The 19,781-nt window shown below is 46.7% G+C and overlaps 1 protein-coding gene across 2 annotated transcripts in view; it reads right to left on the bottom strand.

The window, feature by feature from the left end:
• Positions 1 to 19,781, bottom strand: part of LOC100881722 (Krueppel-like factor 6) — a 267,921-nt gene that overhangs the window by 93,689 nt on the left and 154,451 nt on the right. The gene's annotated exons all lie outside the window — the stretch shown is intronic.

Genomic DNA, 19,781 nt, shown 5'->3' with positions numbered 1-19,781 from the left:
GGAACATAACACGATAGTTCGGTGTTGAATGCACGATCGCTGCGTGGTATTGAACGAAACTGATTACTCGCAAAAAATTTACTCCGGGTACCATGAAAATTCGACAGGAATACACGCGTACATAGTGGCATAACGAACGTGTACGTCAATACGCGACGGGGATCGCGTCTAACGAACCACCCGCGCCCGTTTCTCTGAATAAATATTTCAATACGCGGTCCCGGAACAACGTTTCCATTTGTCGCGATAACATCAAACGATTCAGGCACTCCGAAAAAAATACCACATCCTATGATTTCGTTCTGTTTTTAAACCGGGCGATATCTGACGTCGGGGGTGATCGGCCTAGCCGAAATAGAATGACCCGATTTCAAGGATCTGCAAGATTACCCTGCATTCGATCATCTCTGCCAATTTATTTTACGTCAGATAAATCTCCTGACATTTTTTAACACTTTTACGATACAAATTTCGGTATACATAATTGAAAGAAAATATTTTCATTGTTTGTCTTTGGTTACTACTGAAAGGTTAAACTTAGATTTTTGTATTTTGTGTTTTAAAATTGTAACGAAGAAATTATATTCTGTTTCTAAAAGATTAGAGGAGGGTATACCTAATTGAAAGAAAACTGATATTTTCATTGTTTGTGTCTTCGGTTACTACTGAAAGGTTAAACTTAGATTTTTGTATTTTGTGTTTTAAAATTGTAATAAAGAAATTATATTCCGTTTCTAAAAGATTAGAGAGTCTGAATAATTCAGACATAGTGTTTGCGTTATAATAAAACGCGGGGAAAAGGCGGTAGAGGAAGCCGAATACTTTTGTAGGAGAACATTACCCCATAATTTGCTTTCGGCGTCACAAAACGCTCCAGGTTGACGCGAAACGAGGAGGAGGAGGCAGCTTATGCGAGGGAATAGGAAATTTCCTGGTACGAGCTGGTTGCTCGCGCTACCGTCTCCACGAAATACACAGTCGCCGGTTGTGTGTTCACCCTCAGGCCAGTGTCAAGCCGGGGCGAAAGCAGGGTGCAAACGAGCTCCCTACGGCCTCGTATTCATGCGCTGTCCGGGCGTGCGATTATTTACCTTTAATTAGAAGCTTCGACCTATTGCTTAGCACACCGCGCCCAGGGATATCGTGCCCCAGGCTTGAACAAGCTGCTCGCGAAACACGCTTACGATATCCATAAAGATGCGCGTGCAATAATAAATACGTCTGAGAATTTCGGCGTTATTCTCTTACGAGTATTCAGTTTTTGAGCATTAGCAAAAATATTTAACTAGAAGCTTGAAACCTTTCGACCCTAAGGTTCCGATATTTTAACGAAACTTTTGAACGTAGTTACGAGGGTTCAAGGTTTGCTCGAAGTTAATCCATTTTTCTCAAAAACCGCTGTATTAAAATTCTGATCTTTAATTCCCTCTGACAAATTTAAATCCGGATCGATAAAAATGAAATAATCCAGCTCCTATCAGCGCGGGACATCGCAAAGTGCTTTTTAAAAAAAAGCTTTGGCAAACATTCACCGATGGCTTTTTCGTTATTTTTTGCATTAAAAAGTTATCGAAAGTCATTTTTCATCCCCTCTCGAGACTCAAACAACTTTAAAGCGCAGCTCGTAAAGAGGTCGCGAATTTAGTTACTAACCTAATTTGTCCTGTAAAGAAATTGATACTCGACGGTGCTTAAAAAGTTGAGATAAGAAAAAAATGTAGGAAACAAGTAACCTGGAGAAAATTGTTCGATTTCTTGAAGATGATCTCGTAATAGGGGGTTGAATGGATCAAAGGATGTCAACGAATGCAACAACGAGATAATTTCTCGACAAGTTAGAATTAACGTTCTACAGAGACGTATTCAATATTTGTGCCGCGGTTAAACTGTATCCGCGTTAAAAATTATACTTTTTAAAGTGGCGCAAAGAACCACCTGCTTTGAGATCGTGTCTGAATGAATTCACGGCAGCAATACACTATTTTATACAAATACGAATGGCACAAAAGAACTCTTTCTGGTTTCCCGTTTTTCACCCTGGGACCACGTTTCTCTGAATCTGGAATTAAAAGTCTCGTTACAAAGCGAAGTTATTGCAGGAGAAGTAACTCGCGTAAATTCATTTCGTCGGAATGAAAGATCGAATAAGAAGAATCTTGAACTCGTTTCCGCGTTTACCAACCGCGTTCCAAGGATTTCAGCGTTTCTTGGCAGAAAAATACGTGCAGGAATCGAAGCGGTATCGAAAGGCATCCGGAAGGGCGACTACGCGCGGCCTTAAAGGAAACTTTTCAGTCCGGTAGCTCCGTTTTTGGCGTTGTCGATACCAGGAAAACTCGTCGACGAGCAGTTTCGCGGTTCGTTCGCTACTTACGCTTTAAACGAATTTCGAACGATATAAATACCGCCGAACGCGTTTCGGCGAAAAAAGAACATTCTGCGTTAATCGCATTTGTATGAAAAAGGACGTGGTCTGTTTCGAAACAAAGCAGTGGGAAAATTGGGACGTAAGAAGAAAACTTGAAACCTTAGAGATATGAGAATTTGGGAATATTTGTCCTAGATAGAGCATAAATTTGAAACTTCCATAATTTCCATAATTTTAAAGGAAAAAAGAAGTAAATGTCCATAAAATTCATATTCATAAAATTACCAGGGAAATTTGTGCCGTAGTTTGCATCGAATGAAAAGACAATAGAATCTTGGAACAGGCAGTAAAACTCGGAGCAAAAGAACGTAAGATTATGAAAGGAAGGAAGAACGAAAGAGAAATACAAGGAGCGTCGTAAGATCAAGATACTCTGTAGCTGAATCCCCTTTGTCTCAGTTTCTATCTTCCGAGAGAATGCATATGCATCTGGTCCCTCGATTTTAAAAATAGCGTGCATGCATTATAAATGGCCAGAAGAATAAACAGAGGAAGAAGACAATAGCGTATTTACAGAAACGATTCCGAATTCGCGTGATTATCCCGAATCCTGTATCGTAAACATGCATTTGAAAATGCTGATTGCGACCCAGAATCTGTCTCCGGTTTGGCTGTGCGTGTAACGCAAATTATTTACAACCGTCCCATTCCATCAAACATTTGTTTCCCCCGATCGTAACATCGATCCCCGGAAAATTGGACTGTCCCGTATCGACGTGTCCCCGCCGCGTGAAATTCGAAGAAAAACCGTGGTTCGCGTCAGCAGGTGAGAGTAGACATAAATCTTAGCTCGTGCTCCCTTCTGAAAAATAAACCTTCCGTTTCTTTCTTCTCGCGTTGCGGCGCCACGGCCGGCGACCCTGTTTCCGTGGCGGGTGGTAGATGAAAGTTTTCCTTTGTGCCGTAGCTTGTCACACCGGCCATTCCAGCGAGCAGAGAAGCCGGAGACTCTGTCCCCGGGTTACGGGGGTGAGAACGAGGGGGTTGGATGGTGGTACGCTTCTGTACATATACTCTGAATCCCGGGGGGGCTGGCCGAATGCTCGCCGGAAGCCGGCTAGAATGAGAGACCGCTGTTCCATGCCCTTTCTCACCCGCGAAAAGAAACTTTTAACCGAGAAACGCGAGACCCTCTCTTTTTATCCTCAACGAGATTCGTCCGGAAAAATCGCGGACATTCGCTGCGCAAACAAATACACCGTTCCATGCTTAATTATCGCCTTTCTTGCACGCTTCTTCGTCGCAAATTAACATCCCGACATTTAGCGCATAATTTTTCACGAGTCGAGAAGAAATTATCCGAGTGTGCGGTATTCAAATTTCTGAACTTTAAAATAACATGTTCCCAACTTTGAAAATTTCCGGAAAATTCGAAATGTAGTATCGATCCCGCGGTCGTAACGTGTAGTTTTAGGAGTGGCGTAGATAAAGGAATCGGTTGTTTGCATGTTTTTGCATTCGAGCGCGTTTCGCTCGAAACGAGCAGTTCGGGTTTGTAACATTCTTTCTAGGATTGAAGCGAATCGCTTGGGCAAACCGACCTCAACGGGGCATCACTTTCGTAGCGAGAGATTCCACAGGGGAGAATTTCAATTCGGAGGTTCAGCTTTAAAAGCGAGGAACGCTTGAAATTCTTAATGAATACTACCGCGGGCCAGTGTTTAGTCAACTCTTCGGCTACGTGGCGCCAGCGGTTTCTTCTTCCGGTCTGTATACATCGGTGCGAGCAGCTACGAAAAGAGATAAACCAATAGACCCCAGCTGCTGCGCACGCTCGACTCGGATAAGGGCCCTATTCGCCCACTCTTTTTAACCTTTTTTAATTAAACAACACAACCGCCGGTTGCGGTTGCGCTCTACTACTGTTTCGCTCGCAGATTCCACTTTCCGCAAACGGAGAAACTGGGTTGGATAAAGGTGATGATAGAACGATGGCCGAGAGGATTACCGCTTGTAAGGGAATCCTCGTTCGACAAATAAATACGAGAGTCGTACAAATGAAAAGTTAAAGAATCGAATCAATCTTTACACTGACTTAAAATTACTTTACAGGAACTTGTTCGTAAAAGACGAATCAACGTCGACGTAGGGCTTCAACGGCGTATCAAGACTTTGGGTGAAAACCTGGGTAACAAAGCCACCCGTAAAACGACGCTACTTCGACGTAAATATCGCGGTAGCAGCCATGAAAGCGCGTTCGTTTAGTGCCTACAGGAGATTGTCGCGGCGCGGTGTGGCGCGGCGAGAAGCGGCTTGGGAAGTGTGCGCGTCAAGCTCGAGCGTAAATGCGAGCGTCGGTATTTCGCGAAGCGATGCGGTGCTCGGAGCGTTGCGTGACGTTACGTAGTTTTAATTAACGCAGCTGCTGTTGCGACTCGCTGCGAAAGCTGCCTATTAACCGAGCCGTTGCAGTCGCGACGTCGTTTCCACGCTGGCGTATTAGCCGCTCGTTTCTAGCCGCGTCTTCCGGCAATTTCAAGACGCAGCTGCGCTCTGCCGCGCGAGAACAGCGTCGAGAGGCGACGCCGCAATCCGCCGAAAATTCGCCACCGGAGCCAACCGGGGCCTTTTAATTATTCGACGCGTGGCAATTTCAGCGCGAAACGCGACGCGTTCGCCGCGTTTGTCCAACGCCGGGAGAAAGCGGATCGGCTACGGGTGAAATCGGATTAATCCGTTTGTTCGGATTCGATTGTCTCGTCTAGTTCGTTGTTTTGCGCGCGCGTCGGTACGCCGACAGGAAACGTTCCTTTCCGCGTTTTATCGGAGAAACGTCCGGCACGTTTTTGCCGTAGCTTTTCGCGAAAATGACGAGCCGGATATTTGGAGCATTAAAACAGATACCGTATTTTGTGCGTTTGTTTTTCAGCTTCGTGCGCCTTTGCAACGTACCGAGACATTTCAGACTTTCGGACAAACACAGAATGCTACACGTTTGAATCATTAATTATAATGTACGTTCTTGTTCGCGAAACCTTCCTGAACACCTCGGTTGTTTAGTCTGACAACTCGAATACGTCGTTCCTTCCCGATTATCACACAGAGTTATTGTCGGTAGCGATAAACTCCTTTTCTCCAACAATAAGCTTTGTACTACAAATAGCAGTCACCTACGCGGCTCGACATCCACCAACCAAACTCGGTTACGCAACGTCTTAAAGCCGCACAATTTAAAGGCGACCCTGATTTTCTTTCGTGTTTCGATTTCCTTTTAACGGAGCAGTATATCTCGAATTAAACCCTAAATTAAATATTGGGTCAACAAAGATTCTATTCCGGTGTGAAAAGGTTGATCATTTAGAAACGACGATCCTTTTTCGTCTACCCGAGAGGCCACGCGACCCAACACCCCGTAAAATTAAAATCAAATAATTTAGGGTCTGGCGAGGTAAATCAAGATCGATGGAGCAGACGGAGGATACACGCTCGCGTGAAAGGAAGTGTCTGTGGGAGGCAGAAATCCAGATACATTATCCGGTGCAAGCGTAATAACGGCGGTCCGGACAATCGGCCAGCCTGACCAAATGGAGGTGAACTCCCTTGGTGGTCCCTTATTCTTCCTATACGCGAGCTCGTATACCGGGCTTACGAAGGCCGCTGCCCTTACCTTTGATCCCTCTCGTTCCACCCACGAACAGGGTGCACGCGTACCGGTCCAACTCCCGACGAGGTTGATGCACCCCCCACGAGGAGTCCCACCGGGACCACACCGCGTTCACTCGGTTAAAACAGCGGGGCGCGTTAAGGGCGGTCCACGCGTTATGTCAGCTCCGTCCCTAGACTCTATCCTACACGAAGATTGCGTCCACGCTCAAGTGCTTTCGTCTTCGAGATTATTTTCTTTTCTTGTAGGATCCTCGCGAGAATTCTCTCAGGATGACGTGGATAAAATTGTCTTTCGAGTTTCGTGGAAGGCAACCTGCTACACTTGGACTTCTTTCGGGTTAGGACTTTTACAAGAGAAGACATAACGTTTATGTTCGGATATGTAAACTCCAAGATTCCGAAATCCTGAATTGCTGAATTGCCCTCGATTTTGTAATACTTCTAAGGTCTAAAATCCTCGAATTCTGAAATTACCTAATTTCCAAGCGTCTAAATTCGAAATTCGTCCTCGAAGATGGAATCGAGATAGCCAGTCAGGTTCGACATACTACCCCTCGACGGTTCATGAACAATTGATCGAGCAGGTCGATGCGAAATGCGGCAACGGTACGGTTTTGCCGCCATTAAAATGCAAGCACGTGTTTGTACACGGTCGCTTCGCGAGCACCGGGACACACGCCACAACGGCGATAAAATCCTCGGAATTCCTGGCTCATTAAACGATGCCAGGCACGACAAACATGCGCCTGTTAGACTGGACGACGATCGAACGCGGCGTCCAGGCGTTTGCCATACCCGCAGGATTGTTTGGCGATCGCAAACACACCGCTAAAATATTAATGCGATCGCAATGTGTTCGTTCGACCCCCGCGTCATCGATCCCGGGAACAACGATCGAACAAGCGGCTAAAATCGGGGGTGGAGAAAAGTATAATGTATTCTTTGCTTTTGAGATCAGGTTCGTTTAGAAGTTCACGGTGAAGGGGAACGCTCGTAAAACCTGTTGGAAATAATGGCTATTCCTGCTGAGGAAGGTGCTTGTTACGAGGAGAAGAGGACCATCGAGGTCTATCATTCTGTGGGTCGTAAAATCCTTACGGAAAGGCGATTAGATAACCGATGTAAGCAACATTTGGACCATGATACAGAATTCTTCGTTCGATTTCGAGGATGTTTGGTATTTTTTATTCTTGTGTGGGGACTGATGTTCTATTATCTATCGAAGCGCCTGAAGTACTAAGAACCACATTCTTTATGGTAAAATATTTTAAGTATATTTACACTCGCGTATATGGTACCTTTGAAACATCGCTGGATTAAAAATAAAATGCTAACCATACCTACATGCAAGGAGATTAAATAGCCATACGCAGTGTCACGCGTTTCGATATAGATCATTAAACTACCTACTTCGCTAATAAGTTCATTTCATTTCTAACTCGCAACGCAATCGTGAGAGTATCGGATCAGAGATCGCATTAACAAATGAACGATTCCGAGGCAAATAACCGTAGCGGCATTATCTCACCTTATCTGCACCGGATGGGACAAAACGGGCCGCTGACGAGCCAACGACTTCCGTCTGCTTATTTCGATCCGATGCAAGACCGATAGGAGGAGCAGTCCAGGGTTCCCTTCCTGAACGATTAAAGTTCCACGAGCAACGACGTTTGTCGTCGTTGAACCGGTAAACTTGGCCATTTAAAGAAGTCGTAAAGGTTCGTGGACTCGCAGCCGGTAGGCAGTCGCCATTAGATGGCAATAACGCCGGCTGGTCGGCACGGAAGCCAGCTATTCAGGCCGTCGTCGGCTTTGCACGCCGCCTGCAGTTCGCCTGCAGCCGCGATTACTGCTGTAACTGCATTCGGACCAGCCACGTTGCAATGATGCACGTGCATCGAGAGCACACCGCGGTAAATGCACGATCGAGCCGGCTGACCAACAGATTACTGCTCGTTCGTTCGTTTCTCGAGCTGATAACGCGGCTTTTCTTACCGCGGGAGAAACGAGTTCTCTAAGAGGTTAATTATCGAGTTTCCCTCTATTGCGGCATACCACGGCTTTTAATATTTTAATCGAGTTACGGGCGAATCGTTATCGAGCCAACCGGTTAACGACATCAATTTGTGCAAGAACTGGAAATTACGGCCACGGTAAATTATGGCATAATCAATGGGAATGTTTAATTTTTAGATGTTTGCCTACAGGGTGTTCCATGACTGGTGGCACCAGGAGATAATTGACTTCAAATATTTGCTTCGTGCATTTAACTAAAGTAAAGAAATACCATCGCTTCCGTTTACGTTTATTGTGTTACGTAATGGAGAACACGTAATGAAACGCGATACGCAGGATACATTTTACTGCTTTATGAATCGTTGAAAATGCCTCTCATTTTCGAGTATTAAATTCCGTTTCTCGTATTAAACACCTACTTTTATGAAACGATAAAATAATGATTCTCTAGATTGCTTAATTGACCAAGTATCCTTCAAAAATCTAAATTTATAAATATGGAAAATCAGCGAGAGTTCCCCTGCATTTTCCCAAGAGAAGTCTGCAACACTCGGCAGGGTGCAGCCCGAAGCTGCGCTCCGAACGAGCATACAAAACATTATAAATATTTGAAAAGGGTTCGACAATGGCACGCAAGTGTTCACCTTTTCGAGCGACTTGTAAAAAAAGGCAACGGTAACGCTTTCAGGCCACGCTCGAATCCACCCTCCTAAAAACGACACTTTACGTCCCGTCCGTGTGTCTTTGGATCCACGAAACGAAGGGGTCTCTCGTGCACACGCGAACACGGACGGAATCTCCCAGGAGAGAACCGTGGCGGAACAAGCCGAAAAGGGGAGAGAACGAGAAGAAGGGAGGTCGACGTGTGTTTCGAGCGTGTGTTCCGCCGCCCCCGTACGCCAGCCGGTAAGGATAAGAAGAGGAAGGGACTTTGGTAGCCCTCCGTACATTTCTACCCCAAAACCCCCGAGTCCGAGCCGTACCGCGTATAAATAGATAGGCTTGAACGAGACCGTAAAAGCTTGCGGTCTCGTTTCGAATAATTGGATTTGCCTGGAACGGGACCGAGAGACGCCGACAATTCGCGTGCGCACGCGTCCCCCGACACGAATGTGTGCGAACGTGATTCATTCCCCGGCCGTGCTCGTTCTCCATTTCCGCCGGGTTCGTTTTGAATTCGTCGCCTCTTTCTACCCGATCTCGGGTGTCGAGTGACCACCGACGCGACGCGTTCGACCGTTCCACGGGATCGGGGATGGAGAAACTGTAACGAGGGTGAACACCACGGAATTCGAATCGTTCGTCGATCTCGCGAAATCCGAGAAACGTTTCCCACTATATTCCGAATGTGATTTTAAAGAAACGTGTATCGCGTCCGAACTCTACGAACTCTGTTCATTTCGTAAGAAACAAAAAAGAAGATTTACGAGAATCGGCGATCTTCGGCAACAACTGCTCCCCGCATACCGGCACAATTACGTCGTAACGTGGCAAAATTACGAGGCATTCGTGCGGCACGAAAATCCGTCTGGAATTGTGAGCATAATTTCGATAGTAGCCCAGGTCGAAGCTGGCACGCGATCGATCACGTACGCGGCGAAACCCGAGCCTCGCGTCGTTTCGTTTCTTCGTTCGATTCTTTCTGCGGCACGCGTTTTCTTGGATAATTCATGCGAGCGCGGTTGCAGCCAGCGATTCGGTGAGTCACAAGGTTCGTTTGCATGCTTGCGTGTCGCGCACATCCGCCCTAAGGGTCGCGGGTCATGCGGAAAACTGGGAGAACCTTGGTCTCGTGCACGCACGCCGCGCGTACATCTGATCGGTGGGTCAAGTAAGCGGAACAAGGGGTGAGAAGTGGTCGCTATCGTTAGACGAGATCCGAGTGGCGACAGATTGGTCTCGAACGATGATCGAAGGAAAACGAATCGATCGTTTGCATAATATTTATCGACGATCGAGCTCCGATAAGGTGGTGTTCGAATCGAGATCGGCGATAAGGGACGAAGAGGGTGGAAAAGTCGGAGGCGGCCAAGTTCGCAGGAGCCTTGGAGATGAAAGGATCCGTTCTGGCGTAAAAACGGACGGAGATCGGCGCGTCGCACGCGACTAATTAAAAATCACGGACACGAGGCGCGTAAGAGCGGCACTTCCAGCAAGACAGAGCGGCGGTAGGTGGCAAATGAGCCGGAGGTGGGGTTCGAACGGAGTAGAGCAGCCAATTTGATTACCCGATAATAATTAATTGCTCGTTACGTAGCGCGACGCGATGCAATTAATCACTGTCGACGGGTTTTCATTTTTCCTGTCCCCATCTGTTCCTCTTTTTCCTTCTCTCTATTCTCTCCTGAACCCATCGTTCCCTCCTTTTTTCTCCCGTTCGTGCCCTTTGTTTCGTTCGCTTCGACCCGCTTTCTCCTTCTATCGACTCGTTCCCTTTTTCTTCTTCTTTTTTGCCTTTTTTCTGTTTTTTTTTTTTTATTCGTCAGGTTGGTTAGCTAGCTGGTCCGTGGTCGCACTCTATCATGCGAGGTTCATTAGGTTGGACGTGTCACGACCGCGTGGGTGACCGTGTGCCATCAAATTGCGAACACGGACCGTGTCCCATTCTGCTGCACGAAGTACGCTTCGAGAGCGGCCCTCTGGACGAGGGAAAGAGAGAAAATGGAGGGTCGACCGAGGACAAAATAAATAAATAATCGTCGTCGTTGGGTACCGCGCGGCACGGTCGAGTTCCCCTCGCGACAGCCACGAGAACGCGTCGCGGGACACACGCGGGTATAATCGATTTCACGGACGAAACGTGGAAACGCGAAATTTCTGTGGGGCAGCCGGATCTACCTGTAACGTGAATTACAAGCAGGACGCGAGGAAACCACGTGGAAGAACGTAATTGCGAGCCAGACCAACCCCGTCGGGCGAGCTTATTAAACCAAAGGTAAAGACGCGACGTAACGAGGCGAATTCCCCGCGATGGAAATTCTGATATCGAAGCCGAAAGGCAGCGATAAAAATGGAGACACGACTGGTCTCCCGGATTTTCATTAAAACTCTTTCGAACAGCTGAATAAATTTTTTTACCATGTTTATACGTAATAAATAAAATCGAAATACTTTAATGTTCATAAAACGGACCTTACAGTGATATTTCAATTCTCGAGTACAATTTCCTCTGTGAAACTAGACACAAATAATACTTTTTTGATTCATTACACGCCATTGCGAGTGTAACACACCCTCTTCATTTACCTTGCATTGACGTGGCGAGTAAAAATAACGAGAACTACCATTTGTCACGACTCCGCGCCGACAAACAGGCTGCTGCAAAAACATCAAGCAACAAACACACGATTTATAATTCAGAATACAGCGACGCACGGAGCATAGTTCATTTTTCAGAAGAAATTACCGGTTTTCCAGACAGCCGGAGCGGACTCGGAATCGGCCGGATAGTCTAGGCGAGAAATCATCGGTGCCGCAGCTCGAAATCAAAATGTTTGACGACGCTCGTTCGAACCGTTGACGTGTGCGTACACAAACACGTATAGGTACACACGGAGCGAGGACTTCGACCACGGAGAATACGGAAGGGTGCAGACACGATCGGGGATCGAAACGCGAGGGATGAGTTTGACGGTCGGCGGCCAATCATCGGCATATGCCACGGCATGGAGTTCATGAGTGACGTGCCAACGCTGTCTATCCGGGACGGAATACTCGATATCAGGGCTACAGGGTGGCAGCGAGGATCGCTTAATATGCAGAGCAGGATTACGAGATGTGTATGCTTGATATACCCTCTGCTGCGACCCCCTGTCCCGCCGACTTCGAAGTCACGCGCAGCTCCTCGCATCCCTTCTCCGTGTGTGTCTGCGAGGGACAATCGACCTGCTTGACTAATGGCGATTGATCACCTCGATTCTTTTTCCATCATTTGCGAATGTCAAACCGACAATAGATCGAGGTAAGATTGCCAGCGAAGATGTGTTATATCACGTCTGATCACATGATCTGACCTTTACGTACATCATTCGTGCACACGAGTTCATGCATTCATGTTTCCAAACTCTGATCCCTTAATTTTTCTTCTTTCTCTTCATCTGCACTTTGTAAATGCTCGTCTTGCACTCAAATAAAATAGGATTCCCTAAACGATGCAATCCCCAAAATTTCGTCGAATAAAATATCACCCCCCTGTGTTCCTTAGATATCCAAGCCCTTGGAATATTACCCCTCGAGTGTCATTCCACGGGGCAGCTCTCCCAGCAATAATATTAGTGATACAAATATCCCACCCTAGTTGAATAAATATTTCCTTTCTATTTCTCGAATTGATACGCTTTTCCCTCGTTTAATTGTTCGACGCAGAGTAGAACGACGATGTTTTATGGAAGATCAGGCATTCGAGGCAGAAAGATCGCTTCTCGAAGGAAGTAAGTTCTATGAGTCCCATCTGATCGGCAATATGCCATAGAAACAGCACCCACGGGATTGACGAACATTAGTATTCCTCGAACACCGCGGTCGACCGTACCTCCTGGTGTTTTCCGCTTCGGATTCGCCGTGTGCTACGTCCGTATGATTGCGCGGCCCTAGCCTCTGGGGCGCTGGCCAAATATATAAAACATTTTACCTCTGGCCTTCGCGGTCTCGCTTGGCCTCTCCATGGTAAATACAGACACAAAGGGAGACCGTATAACTGGTCTTGAAAAAGGAAAATCAGAAAATATTTATGGTCATACGGCTGCCCCGTTGTTGTTAGCGAGCGGAAACCTTTCGATTGTTTCCCTACTTCCGTCTTCTTCGTTGATTGAGAAAATTGTATGCAATCACAATGCTCCGTTAACTAGCTATTTGAGCTAGCTAGCTTTATTTGAAATTTTCAAGCGTTGCAAACGATCAGCGGATCCACGCTTTGAGAATCTTCGTGTCGATTGCTTCACGTTGACTGGACACACACGCGGTACGTTTGTATCGCGGAAAGCAAACGTATAACCGATAGTTCCGAAACCGATATTATAATGCAGTCGTGGGAGCCGTTGCACAAAAGTGCAACGAACGGAACGTCGAAAGTCGACCAGAGGCAAAGCGAACTACGACTGAAGATCGAACAAAGTCACGGTCTTATCGTCGGTTTCCTCTCGGCCGAGCGTAAGGAAACGTTGCTCGAGAAACGCATTACGGTTCCTCTCGCGGTTGCACAGTTTCTCGGCGTCTCCGAAGATGTCCAGGTTGACGTAATGCTTCTGCCGAGGCGGTGAGCGGACAATCACGGCCACGTGTACGATCGTGTCGCGCTAACGAGCGTCCTTTGGCTAACATCGTTAGCCAGATGGAGCAGATGGAACTGGCCGACGACGCGATTATTCGACAGGTTACGCCGTCTAATTCGTTTATTCGATACCGAAGCTCGTTAACCAATTCCGAATACGCGCGAACAGTCAATTAATACGGCTGATAAGAAGCTTAGCTCGCTGCTACCGGTTTTAATTCGCTTCGATACTCGTTGATCGCTTTTTCCCTGGCGATACGCTTTAATATTTTATATCCAACTATTTCAAAATAAATCTGCATCGCGTTGCGTATTTATTTCGCGAACAAAATTGTTCGCCATAATTATGCATGCTGGGACGTGTCAAAATTATCTGGAGTAGTTGTAACGAAATGGAGAGGTGAAATTCATGCAACGAATTGTGAAACGAATGGAACATTGGTGGGGAAATTGAATAATTCCCGCGCAATTTTCGGAAGCCATTCGCTTCAAAGAATTGGTGTATAATTCTTTTTGTGGCAATTTTTATTTCGAGCATGATTTAGCGTTTGTTAATTCCGTGTGATTTACCAGCGGTTCATAAATTTTTAAAAACTGTGAATGATACTTAAATGCTTCGATAAAGCTATCAGCGCACATCGCAGAGTTCCGCGGAAATAATGAAATATGTTTGTAGAAAATCGAAGAGTAAAGAGTTGAAACAATAACTCGTAGCGGCTGATCAGAGAAAATTATCGACGAGAGCCAAGGGAGCCACGAAATCCTGTTGGAGGTAAAGGGAAGCATTAGGATCGACGGTGGGTTCTCGACGGTGTCCCAATGGCGTCTGCGGGTGAAATACGATTGAGCCGATATCCGGGCGAAACCGGTAAGAGGCGAGGAAAAGAATAAGAGGCCCTCGGTTCCTCCGTCGAACGAGGAGGAAGAAGAAGAAGAAAGGAGGTGGCGAAACGTGCAGGTCTGAGAGGATAGGATACACCGTGCAGGAACCCAGGCTGGCCAGCAGAGTTTACGAGAAATCCTGGCCGTCGGCCAAGTCGCCCGGGTCTGCGTCCGGGTGAAAATTATTCGAGATATGAATTTACGGTCTGTGCAGGGCCATAGAACGAAAGAAGAACGAGCCAGAAAAGAGGGAAAAAGAGACAGAAAGGGGGAACACAGCGTTGGATGGCGGTTGCAGTCCCCGTGCTAGATAAGGCGAGTCGCGGTAGGACTTAATAAACTTAGAAACCCGAGCGGCAAACCCTACCCAGAAATTCCACCCCCAACCGCCGCCGCCGCCACCGCCAACCACCGTCAAACCTCGTCCCCTGCTTATCCCTCGGACCGACAACCCTCTCACGGCTCTCAAATTACCTCAGCGTCGAATTTCACAGGCTGCGGTTTTTCGAGCCACACGCCGTCTCTCTTCGATACTCTCTCGCCTCGACCTCTTTTACCAGTTACCGGCGAGACGCTCGAAAATCGTGTCGCGGCTTAGAACGAACGTATATTCGAGCGGCCAGCGTTCTACGCTCTGATCAAAGGGCCAATTTTCGTCTTTGATGTTACACCAGGTACGTTGTCTCGCGATATCGACGGCTCAAAGGTGCTTCTGATCGTTTACGTTTCAACGGATTCTCGCTTGTTGCGTTTTTCGATGCGGGGGTGTTACAACCAACGGTGTAAAGAAACTTTAATAGAGAAGATTCGTTCCCGCGAACTGTAATCGGTCTCGTAAGTTTGGATTTATTTATAGATCTTTTTCAATAGAAAATGGGAGGCGATGAATCGGCGGATGGAAACGTTCGGGCGGATGAACCGGGACGTAAATTCTCCCGACACGCGCCGATTGGCGTTATTTAATTGGAACGCGGCGATATTTATGCTGTCGAGTTTGTTCGAAAACTGGCACACGCAGGGGATCGAGTATTTAGTGCCCTTAAACAACTAGTTCGCTCTATCCGGAAACAAAATTGTAACTGGTTTAATCTTCGTACCGGGGAGGAAAAAAAAGGGAAGAGAAGTTTATTTCTGCGAGACAGAAATGAAAATCTGTGACGCAAACTCGACGTTGTTCAAAAAATACAGTGTCATACCCTCGTGTCGGGGCGACTCGGTGCGCCACCGTCTCCGAGGAGAATATATACGACGCCTCCTTAAAACCTTAATGAACTCTTGTCTGCTGTCGAGTAAAACGCCATCCGGAAGAGTCCGCGTGGCCGGAAATTAAGGAAGTCCTCGAAACGTCGCGTATCAAAAGTTAAGTAACTTCTTGGCCGTGGAGGAGCTTGCACGTTTGTACGTAAGCGACGGGTGGTCGGGCTAACGCGCAAAGATATAGAGTCGAAGTCCAGCGGAATCGCCAACTTTGGACAAGCTCGGAATTTAAATTCGGACTTTCGACCTCCTCTTCCTAATTCTTTAACGCTTTCCCTGCCGCCTCCGGCAATCGTAACTTCATCGTTAACGCGTTGACCCACAAATTTAATATGTTCCACAAAAGCATTTCGTTTGACACAAGAAATACTGTTCGATACCTTGAAAGTTCGTGAAAAACGAACGAGTCACGGGTCCAATAGGGGTGTGAAATGCGGTCGCAAAGGGGATGCCGGCTCTCGTGGACACAAAGTACCAATTTCAGACGTGATCTCGTGGAGCACGTTTAAGGCTGGAAACTTTGTAAACACGGGACATGAAGTATGCAAGCATCGTTCGACTTTCCGTCATGCTGCCGGAGCGCGCGACCAGAAACTGATCAAACTTTCCTCGACACGACGTGATTTGAGATTACCTGTTTATAACGGCGAACGCCGAAAGAAAGATAAGTAATGTAATTCTTCGCTTTATTATTTCAATCTATTATTTATTTAGTTAGAAAAACTTTCGGTTAAGTTAGGTTCATGGAGTTGAATCGCAAAATAACTCGAGAATGGGTATTTATGTAATAATATTATCTAGTCAAAGTGCCATTCCATCTATTTCGTTTGGAAGATCAGCGAATAGAGAATACACAGTTGGTCTGAATTTGGCAATGAAGAAAAAATGCGATAGGCAACAAACAGAGACATCCACGAAGTCCACGTCAGCGCGTTTTCCCCTCACGATTACCTCAGCATCACAATGGAAACGACATTATCGGATCACAGTGGCAGGGAAAATCCGCGAGTAATCCCTATTAGCGTCCGCAATAGCCTTGGAATTTCAGTAGTTTCAGCCTAACGCGGTCAGACAGCGCGAGGATTATTACGCGAGAGCCGGCGTACGCTATTACGACGCGATATCATTGTTGCCTGCATCGTACGTTCTGCATCGGTGCAAAGGAAAGAAACGCAACTCGACGGATGGAAGGGAAAGGGAGGACAGGATAAAGAGAGAGAACGAGGGGTAGAGAAACCGAGCATTGTTTCGCGCTACTTTGTTATGCGATTGCCGACCGAGCGTGCAGAGGGAACGTCGCCAACCTGCCAACCTACATCGAGCGCAATGACACGCCGTTTGGTCGGTGTACACGTGCACGATTGAAAAATAAATCGTGGTCACAGAATGGTCGACAAAAACGCATTCGTTTGCGGATTCTGGATGAACGACGTGAACGAGAACTGACGTAAAGAACCGCCACACGGATTTGCTTTATCCGATTCTACCTGACGGAATGGACGCGATTTTGTTCAGTTTTTACGATTGCAAGTCGAATGTCGATGTAGAATGTACAGCAATAATTCTAATTGCCTATCTGGCAGTTTAACACTTTATTATTGAACTTTCGGTGTTGTCGATATTATAAATTCTTTAAAAAAATAAACACACGATACTGTCACTTACGATTTATATATCAAATGCATGTGGGTATTCAAAGACAATTTTATTGGGATCAGAAATCTCGTTCGGACGGTATAGTAGTTCACTCGATTAGCTTAACACCCGATAACCGACTATTATTAGCTCGTAAGTGTACGTAAAGCGAAATGAGGACCAACTGATCTTGCACGTTCTCGAGTCAGAGATCCGAGCTTTAATCGAGCATACAAGCATCGGAGAGAAGAGCGTATAAAACAATTAAGAGAATGGGCGACAATGAAATTCGCGAGGAAGCTTTGCGCGAGCGTACAGTAGTCCGTTTTATGGCGTCAATTAGGAGAACGGCTACACCGAATCGGTGCGGGGATGGGCAGTTTTACCAGAGGATTTTAATTCGAACGGCGGAGACACTCGGCCGCAAAACGAGCCTCTCGACTCTCGTCGTCGCCGACGACGAACGTTGCCGCGCTCTAATGCGTCCTCCGTGACGGGATAACCGGCGGAAGCTGTAAATTGCTGGAATTCTGAAGTGGCGGACAACGCGTCGCGTCGAGGACCAGCGGATGAAAAGGGGTAGGGAAAAATCCGGCCACGGGAACTTTGCAAATTATGTCGTAATTAGTGCGTGGCATAATATGCCGTGGCTCGCGGAAATCGAGTTAAATGTTCAAAGCGTTTTAAATCCGCTGAACGACTCTCGGGCAATAGAAAAGCCGGTGAACACGATAGTGCAGGCGTGATCGAGTGGTCGCCCACGAGCCACATTATCGTCCTCGCTTTCCGAGTCTACTAGCTGTTAGAATTTGCGCCACTTCTATCATATATTCTTCGTAACAAGAATTACAAATGTTCGAATTTCTAAATGCCCAAATTTCCGAAAGATTGAAATTTCCGAGCGCAGGTGGGTTGGTAAACCACCTGGTACTTGTCGGAGAGGTACCGTGCTAGAAAATCGTCTCAGGATCTAAAGCCACGAGAAAATGTACGCGGCATGGGGATGAAATCGTGTACGCGGCCGTTCACGGTCCTCCTAACTGCTCTCCTCCCTCTTTCGAGAGCACTCGCTCGGATATCGAAAACAATTTCAATTTGAAAAGTTTAAATACTCCGGATGGAAGGGGTGGATGGAGGTCGAGAGCGCGTACAGAGGCCGAAAAAGAGATAGAACGGAACCGAGAGCGGCGTAACGGAGGACAGGGAGTCGAGAGAGAAGCAGGGGCTTTGTGAAAGTGGTCGGTATTTCGAATTTCTCTTTAATTTGAAATCTAAGGATCCTTCTCTTCATGGTCCTTGCCGTCCGGAAACTCGCAACCCTCTCAAAGGCGACGCTATCTCCCCGACTCTTGCACCCTAGACTTGAAAGCCACCCCTTCTCCTTCCAACGCCAACGCCACCGCCAGCGTCGCCGACCGTTTTCTTCGGTCTTTCACCTTCGTTTCTCGCTCGAAATTCGCGAATTAGTCTCCTTCAGAGACGACCGTACTCCGTAAACTGCGTGGCTCCCTTTGCGAACGCGGAATTGCCACCCTCTCGACGATGTCTGCGAGTATGTCGAGCACCGGAAAGGATGATGTACTTTAATGTCGGCGTGCGTGAATACGCGATTGTGCAATTAAAATGTACTCCTTCTTCGCTTTCTCGAGATGATACATTTTCATTTTTCTCGCGACGTCTCCTCTTTTACCGCTGTTTCTTAGATCAAGTGGAGAAGGTAAAATGTTGCGCTTAATTCGCGGAGACTGCGAAATTAGCGAACAACAGCGCCAATTAAGCGCTACAACCTCACCCCCGAATTTAATCTTAACGACGAAACACTTTGTCGTGCGATCCGCTCGAAGGTACGGTTAAATCGCAGCTGCGTTCAAGATTCGAGACACTTTATCGAAAGTCTCATTAAGTCCTTACTATCCCTTACCTTCGTAATGCGCGTTTGTAAATTACTGTAGGATCAAATTTAAAAATCCAAGTCCTCGAGTTCTCGAATCTCTGCAGTACAAAACGGTAATTACGTTAGGAAAGTCGTAAACGAGCAGGTAATTACGTATCCCGTATGAGTAAACAGCATCAGATTAAAGCATGAATCATCTGAAACATCGATTAAGGACGTGAGTCAGCGTCAGGACGGGTCACGATCAAATACGCATCCGCCAATTGGACCAGGCGAATCCTTACATGGCTAGAAGAGCGACCCTATGTTGCTGGTTAGCCATAAAGACTGTAGGTGGAAGGGAAAAGTTGCGTTTTTAATAAAGAACAGGTTCTTTCCCTAACCACCGTTGAGTCCCTTGTTTATATGCGAGCGTTCCGCTCGTCTTTTCAACGCGACAATATTAGTTTGTAATATGAAAAAGAATGATCGTCGCCTCGTAAAGCGGAAGCGGCGCGCGGGGGATGTGAACGCGTCATAAATTTCATTTTGCAGTCTCGCGACACGACGAACGTAAAGGAGTGACAACGTAGGGCGTTATTAAAAGTCAAGTGAGCATTTATTAAAGGGGTTAATCCCATAACCGATTCGACGTCTGGCTGGTTGTCATTTGAAAGTTTTATTAACGCGGGACCACCCGTTTTTCTGTGGCGCGCACACGTGCCGGGAATGGTAATAAGCGTTTTCGAGAAACGAATATAAACGTGAAAACGAGCCACAAGAAAGAATCGTTCGACGAATGGAGCTGTGACGAA

This window comes from Megachile rotundata, chromosome 3, assembly GCF_050947335.1.
Source record: "Megachile rotundata isolate GNS110a chromosome 3, iyMegRotu1, whole genome shotgun sequence".
Taxonomy (NCBI): Eukaryota; Metazoa; Arthropoda; class Insecta; order Hymenoptera; family Megachilidae; genus Megachile; species Megachile rotundata.
Note: the sequence above shows the minus strand (reverse complement) of the source record. Positions and strands in the feature narration are given on the sequence as shown.